This window comes from Patiria miniata, unplaced genomic scaffold (assembly GCF_015706575.1).
Source record: "Patiria miniata isolate m_02_andy unplaced genomic scaffold, ASM1570657v1 HiC_scaffold_20, whole genome shotgun sequence".
NCBI lineage: Eukaryota > Metazoa > Echinodermata > Asteroidea > Valvatida > Asterinidae > Patiria > Patiria miniata.
This window is the reverse complement of record NW_024037059.1, coordinates 35,743,189-35,751,113: the sequence shown is the minus strand read 5'-3', so window position 1 is coordinate 35,751,113 and position 7,925 is coordinate 35,743,189.

Genomic DNA, 7,925 nt, shown 5'->3' with positions numbered 1-7,925 from the left:
GAATAAAATTACTCCTAACAATGGAATGTTTTTTTAGTGTATTGATAATATTGCATGTTGTAGAACTCTAAGTTATATCCAGATATCGTGTGCAAATAGTACTGATATAGCATTTTACATATTTGAAAATGTTTAAAAAGAATACAGATACTTTTAGGTTAAGGGTACCCTTTTGGGGACAACAACTTTTTTAGCAATGACAGTCATGTTTCATTCAGGATACCTCCTTTTAAAATTTCGTCCGGTGGAAACTTGGCATTTTAAGGTTTTGTTTTAGTTTATTAGCTTCTACATTCCAAACTTACCGGTACTATTCAGAAAGGCTGAAGAAAAAAACTATAAAACCTGTGTATGCATTGGATTTGATTACATTTTGTGCATATATACTTTTTTAAAGGAAGGTTCAGAACTCAGGTGTTTAAGTCTTTATCTCTTAATATTGCATGCAATAATACAATATTTTTAAGATTAAAATTTGTTTAATCTTTTTTAAATATTATAATTTTTAAATACACTTTGATTAACATCTTATCTTGTGTGCTGTTTTATTTACTTTCAACTGTTGTAATACAAGAAAAAGACAATGGTAGGCTACGTAGTACTATTTAGAGTTTAGTATTAAATTTAATCTCTTAAAATATCAGATAACTTTGTTGATTCCGTTATGTATTGTCATACTTTCTATTCTTACTGACATCGCCCTCAACTTTGACCTTTCTCAATCATTCAGAATGAGGTGTAATTGTAAACCTTCCATTTGTATTAATTGGGTAGAAATTAAATTACCTTAAAACAGAAAATACTATTAAGTGTGGGTCTTAAGGTTTTCTTTTCAATAAAATCAGTCAAAAGTTGTTTTTTGGCCTAATGGAACATTAAGCATCTTTTCAGCAAGTTTATAAAGCAATTGTATTTTTGCCCAAATTGTATTTCAAAAAAATGAGAGGGTAAACTTTAAATTTATATAGGCCTACTATATTTTTTTTTTCAGGGGGGGGGGCGATAGTTTTTCTCCAAACAATGCAAAAACACTTTTTTAATGGAAGAAGAGCATTATTTAAGCTCTTAGGGCCATTCAGAATTTTCAATGTTTTAAAATTTCGATCTTTTTTCCAAATTGTGGGTGGGTGGGTCAAGCTAAATAACTGAAAATCGAAATTCACTTTCCATGGAAAAAGATTTTAAAAAACAAAGAAAGATATATCTTTTGACTTGCCTGAACTACGCGCAAGCATTCCGATATCGCGATGCGTGTTTCTTTTCCAACTTCGTCCCCTATATGTACTGTCAGTGGCGTAGCCAGGAATTTTTCAGTGGGGGGGGGGGGGGGGGCTGGAACATTTCATGGGGGGGAGGGGCGTCATGTAGATCAATGATATTTTTTTTAGAAACTCAAAATCTCAGTGGGGAGGCGAATGGGGGGGCGACAAGGTTTCATGGGGGGGGGCTGTCGCCACCCACGCCCCCCCCCCCCCCCCCCCCGTGGCTACGCCACTGCAGGTCATACAGTTAAAGTTTATGTAAACTTGTATGAAAAGTCAAAGAAAAGTAACTCCCATGATCTATTTGACACCAAGTTTGTGTTAACTTGCCGGTAACGCCCTAAATAATTATCCAGACAAATATGTTTATTTTGTAACATTTTATGTTCGTCTGTCGGTCTTCTATGCTGTTATGTTTACTTTTAGGTACCTTCAATGGTACTATGTGTAATTAACCTGTTCATTTGGTTAATTAAACTATAACGCACATATAGTTGCCAAATATGGCACTAACAAGTTTGACGTCGGCAATTTCGTCTTTAAAAATCTGGGTACGTCGGGTTACCGTACACCAATTGTCCTGGAAACAACAGTCCCAAAGTACAGAAAGTGTACGCAAGAGCTCCCCAGCAAGTATCGCTGACGCCATTATGATTCCAAAATTTCTCACTGTGTCACACAGTGAAATAACTAAACAGCGTCGTTGTATTGTGAACACATAAAAGCATTCAAGTCGCGTTCTTGCACACTTTCTTCATGTCGACATAGATATCCTTGAACCACTGCCCCTGCTTTGCATAACAAGTGCACATGAATGAACGATTCGACTTTTATTCAAAGAAATTTCTATGTACAGTCACCAGACTCTATTCAGTAAAGTCCCCGTCAAAACGAAAGTAAACAATCCACGTGCATAACGCACGGCTACACCATCGTACAGTGTGGCAGGGACACCAACAAGTAACACAACAACTAATATTTTTTTTTTAAAATTGATAAATATTCTGATTGAATTTCGTTAAAAGATACTTGTTGGTGAGGCATCACATATTCTAGCAAATTGATAAAAATGTACAATATTACAATATGCAATTTTGAGGGAAATGGGCAAAATACTGCATAAATAATTTCACTTGATCATATTCACAATACACAAACCGACAATTTTCATTTTCAGACCCACAACGACAAATATTGTTAACACTGGGCTTATTGTGAGGAGTTGTGCTGGGAATCCATGAAGATGTTATTTTCAACATAATTTCTAAACAATTTAATGGGACATTCCGTGACATGAGCCTTCCAGATGAAAAGTTTGTGGGTGCACACCAATACATAAATTCCCATAGGCACCAAAGATAAATACCCCAATTTAAACAAATCGGGGAACATACTCTGAACCCTCACAGGTGATCAAAACATACATCAAATGAAAGCTGAATTAATCCTCTTTACCTTTTGGAAATCTTTTTTTGGGGGGGGGGGTTTGACCTATGACTTTTAGGTGATTTTTCCCTCCAACAATGATCACCCCATCGCCATTTTGAAAAAACACAAAAAAAAAAACAGATTCCTTCCACTCCATATCAATATAGATTCCATTCAAATGTTTTGTTCAGAAATCCAAGTTCAGGAACATGGACCCTTCACTTCTACAAATACAGACCCTCAAGTGCAGGGGCCAAAATTCTTTATTATTAGAGATACAAATCTACTAGTATACAAATCGTAATTTGGCCGGATTAGGTCGCGCCTATTTGGGCTGCCTCTCATATGTACTGCGATCGGGAAATCTCCAGCGTAATAAAGACTTGAAGAAACTTTATTTGATTTATTTGATTCAATTATTTTATTTTAAATCTTAAAACATAAAATAAAGCTAAAAGTTGGACAGGCTGCCACGGATATGTAAAAGTAAAAAAAACCAATTGTCATGAGACATTTATCCAAACCCCTGCCAATAAAACAGATTTAAAATTCCATTCATAAAAATTAAAGTACTATTGAAAAGTAAATTGTACAAATCATACGAGACGAGACTTGACGAGACATGACGAGACGAGACAAGACGGGGAGATGAGACAAGACTCAGCAAAAAAATCATAGAGTGAAACATTGGACAAGCCAGACAGATACAAAAATATAAAAACGAACTAATAAATAAATACTCTTACAACCCAACAAACAAACAAACAAACAAAACAAACAACCAGACTCAATAACGGGAATTAATGACAAACGGGCTAAACAGATTATTACAAACAAAACAAAACAAAACCGAGAAACAAAAGCAATCCCATTCCCCAGAGAGAAAAATGCAAACCATAAAAACAAACAACCTAGTTGACATACATAGGTCTACAGAAACAACAAGAAAATACCCGGGAACAAAACGAAATAAGACAAATTTTACATTGACGATAAAATAAATATGACTGCAACAATTCCTCCCTCAGTTTTGAAAGAAAAGATTCACAACCTTCCATAGTTAAAACTTTTTCTAATTTTAACACGATGACTTCGGAGAACATGAATGAGGCAATTGAACAGTTCTCTTATCTTGTAATCCATGTGTCTATCAGTTCTAAGTTTCAAGTGGTGAAACGTTAAAGGCTGTGCGACGGAGCTGCCCTGCAAATTCATTCCTGAAATTATTGTTGCATTCCCTATTAGTTCATTAACTTTATATTAGAATCAACATTATTATCTATGATAACGAATTTGGCGGGAAACAGAGCTTTCACACAGTGACTTTACTGGTTTATTTAACTTCGTGGGGATTCCTCCAACGTCAGGCTTTTCCTTAGTTTCAACACCGGTGTCGGAGTCTCACAACACTAACTGGGGGAACCAAGTATGCCAAAGATTTTAGCTGAACCGAGTGGCACGGTACGAGCTTTCGCTTCGCAGAGACGGCCGGACTGAAGCGGGAGCGGACCGCTACAGTGACGGGGAAGCAACAGCTGGACGGGGCCAGCGAGTGTACCGGATCACACTATAGTTCGAGCCATGGTGTGCATAGTCAACCGGGGCCAGTGGCGTAGCCAGGAATTTTTCAGTGGGGGCGCTGGGGCTGGAACATTTCATGGGGGGCGTCATGTAGATCAATGATAATTTTTTTAGAAACTCAAATCTCAGTGGGGGGGGGGGGGGGCGGTGGGGGGGGACTTTCATGGGGGGGGGGGACAAGGGTCATGGGGGGGCTGTCCCCCCCCACCCCCCCCCCCCCGTGGCTACGCCACTGTGTACTGTACATGTACGTCATGTAGGCCTACGTGTATCCAATCGCTATAAAACTGGACTATTCAACCACTGGACTCCAAGACTACGAGGACCGCAGCCTGTGATGTGATGTCTGCCCAAACCTGATGTTTCTTTCGCTCGTACCCCCCGCCCTGCAAACAGGGCGGGGGGGGGGGGGGGGACGAGCGAATGTTTTTCTCAGCTACCTCACGTGATAGGCACAACCGTATGTCACATGTCATCCACCTCATCCAGAAAACGACAAAAACCACGGTCATCTTTGTGGCTTCCAAAACTGCAACCTGTCATTCCAACAGCATATCAGCTGGCAAAACACAAGAAAACTGAAGGTCACCAGTGCAAAAGAGGAAGACCGACAACTTCACGCCGTCACTGAACTAGACACACATGTACATGGTGTTCAAAGTACATGTACATGCAAGTGCATGTACATGTACATGTTCAGTTTTTTATTAATCGAATTAGGGTGGGTGGGTGGGTCAAAATAATTTGGAAAAAAAGTCGAAATTTTAAAACATTGAACATTCTGAATGGCCCCTTACACCTATGAATTTGATTATCGGTGAAAAAAAGTCGCTATTGGGACAAACAATATTTTGGATGGATGCCCAAAAAGTTGGGACAGATTTTTCATACTTCATAATGTGCTTACATACCCAAGGCACATTTCCCCTGCAATTTCCTTTGGGGGGGGGGGGCAAAATTTAAAAAAAAAAGGAGGGGAAACTGGTACACTGTGTTGGTGTCGCTGCAGTAGCCATCCACCGGGATCATTCGCTCACCCACACGCTTCTCCGTGCTGTTGAATTGATGCCGAATATGGCACCTTCGCAATGGGCCACCCAGTCTAGCCACTCTGTGGCCATAACACCGAATGTATGGCTCCTGATGGGTGTGTGAAGTCGTGGGTCGGCCCGTCTCCTTATACACGACCCCACGGGCATGTCTTGCATCAGAGACCATAGAGGGCGTTGGCGTCAAATCTACGATTTTTTGACACAGTTTGGTGCCTCCTCGGATGAACGTTTTCCATTTCTCGTGGTATCGATGGAAGACGAGAGACGGGCCACGCACGATGTTGTCTCTGAGTTTGTAATAAAGGTCCTTGTTCGCTTCGTCGATGAGGCTGAAATCATCGGCGGCGGAACACTTTTAAAAGTGGGGGGCAAGGTCCAGTTACTGTTCCCGGAGCAGGATTAAAGCAAAATCAAAGCAAATGGGAAAAGTGTGAAGTTGGTCCGAAACGAAAGTGTGACCTACGTAATGTCTGCTAACCTATGCGTGTGGACTATTCCTACCGTAATTTTCGGAATATAAGCCGCGGCTTGATTTTGCCCATGAAAATGTTTACTTATACACTGGGCGGCTATACGCTGAGCCTTGAAGAATAAAAATAAGATTCACATGTGTAGTTAATGTACTGGTATAAGAAGAGAGGTGTCGCTGAAATGAATTATCAATTAAAAAGTCATTAACAAACCGAAACCAAGGTACCGAGCGGTAAAAAGTACGGTGAAAGCTGTCTTCGACGCTTGTGACCACCGTACGTGATGGTGTGCAGCTAGCTGCATGCTTTCCCCAGCGGACCACACCATTTGTGGTAATGAAGGGGTGTACTTTCTTGGAACAATAATTACCAATATTTCTGCATTTAAAAAAAAAACACGAAAAAAGACGACTAATACTTTTTATGGTGTTCGAAACATTTCTTTATTAGATAATAAGTTGTTTTAACGTCACAGTATATATTTTTTTCTTGAAACGAATTCAAGAAACGATGTAAAACTCAAAAAAGGGACTAAATCACCCTTACAAAATTAATGGATTCGTCCATAAAAATGTCAGCATCGTTTCCTACGGCGCTAAAGGGTCTTTGTTTTGACTATTTTTGAAGAAAGTTACGATCGAAACTTGAATTTTTTACGTTACTATTCGCTAGAAATCACAAAAATTTGAAAAGTTTTGAGGTAAAAACGGACCTGTTTATTCTTAAGACAAAACAAGTCAGCATCTGTTGCCACAAAAGCAAGATTTGTAGCGCTCCAGTCAGACACACGCGGTGGGTTGCATACTCTCTCACGTACTGCGGGAAAATGTTGTCATTCACCGGCGCGGCGCAGGCTGCCTGCCGGCCATGCAACTTTTAAGGCCGGGGACCGGGACGGGGCAGCGGCAGCAGTTCCCGGTGTTTATTTCTCATCATCAATTTCCATATTTGTTTGTAAGAGTATCGATTGAAAATGATTTGATATAAATTTTGTGGCCCTTTTTATAGCTTCTGTAGTGTAAACTGGAACTGGTTCAGAGCTTTTTGACTAGAATTTTTGGAGGCCTTACAAAATTGAAACCGCTGCGGTGGGTGCGGCTTATATACGCCGACTTCAGATCTTAATTTGCAGATTTTTGCGTGCTGCGGCTTATACACCGCGCGGCTTATATTCCGAAAATTATGGTATATCCCTATTTTTCGTATCATTTTTCTAATTTTGTGTCGCCATACTCCCTTAGGTATAAGGCCTATTGTCAAATTTCACCCCAAACAGGGGTGTCAATCGCTTTCCAAAATGGGGAACATACCTTGATCAGAACTGATGCGAGCGTGAAGCGCGAAGCCCTTGAGGCGTGGGGTTCGGGGCCCGCTTAAGGGCCCCGAAAAAAAAAATGGATTCTAGATGCTCTGTGGTGCGATTTGAGGCAATTTCTGACCACTTTAACCAATATTTTCTGAGCAAAGATACATTGTAGTACATAATACTATTAATAGGGCCCTATAAATGAGACACGTGTTCAACTTGATCTTTTTTTACCTCTTGTATCATTTTAATTAACCTCGTTTTTTTAAAATCGCTCCTGGTAAAAAGTGGGGGGGGGGGCAAAATAGCTACCTATTCAAAAGTGGGGGGGGGGGGGGGCAACTGCCCCCTCTGCCCCCCCCCCCCCCCCCCCGTTCACCGCCGCCCGTGGCTGAAATAGATGTCATTCGGTAGTGTAAGGAAAAGGTAGTGTAGTGACAGACCCGGGACCGAGATGGCGCATTTAAACATGTCCATCTGCCGCTCTCTGTAGAATGCATACATCTTGTCCTACCGCATCGAGAAAGGGAACCACGTCCAGGTTGTTGTACCAAACGAGAAAATCCCGTACTGTGGTCATACCGTGCTCCTTCCACACGCTCTGGCAGTACTGGTATTCCTCCTCGGATATGTTGCATCCCTTCAGCTTGCTGTATAAGGCCTGATGAGGTGGAAGTGACCCGACTTCAAGTTTGTCCAGATCATCTACCCACTCGTACGGAAAAAATCCTTGGTCAGGGGCAGTCGTACGCCTTCAAAAATTTCGCGCAGCTGTATCCGGGAGCAAGATAATTTGCGATATCGAGAAACTTCAACTTCTCGGTTT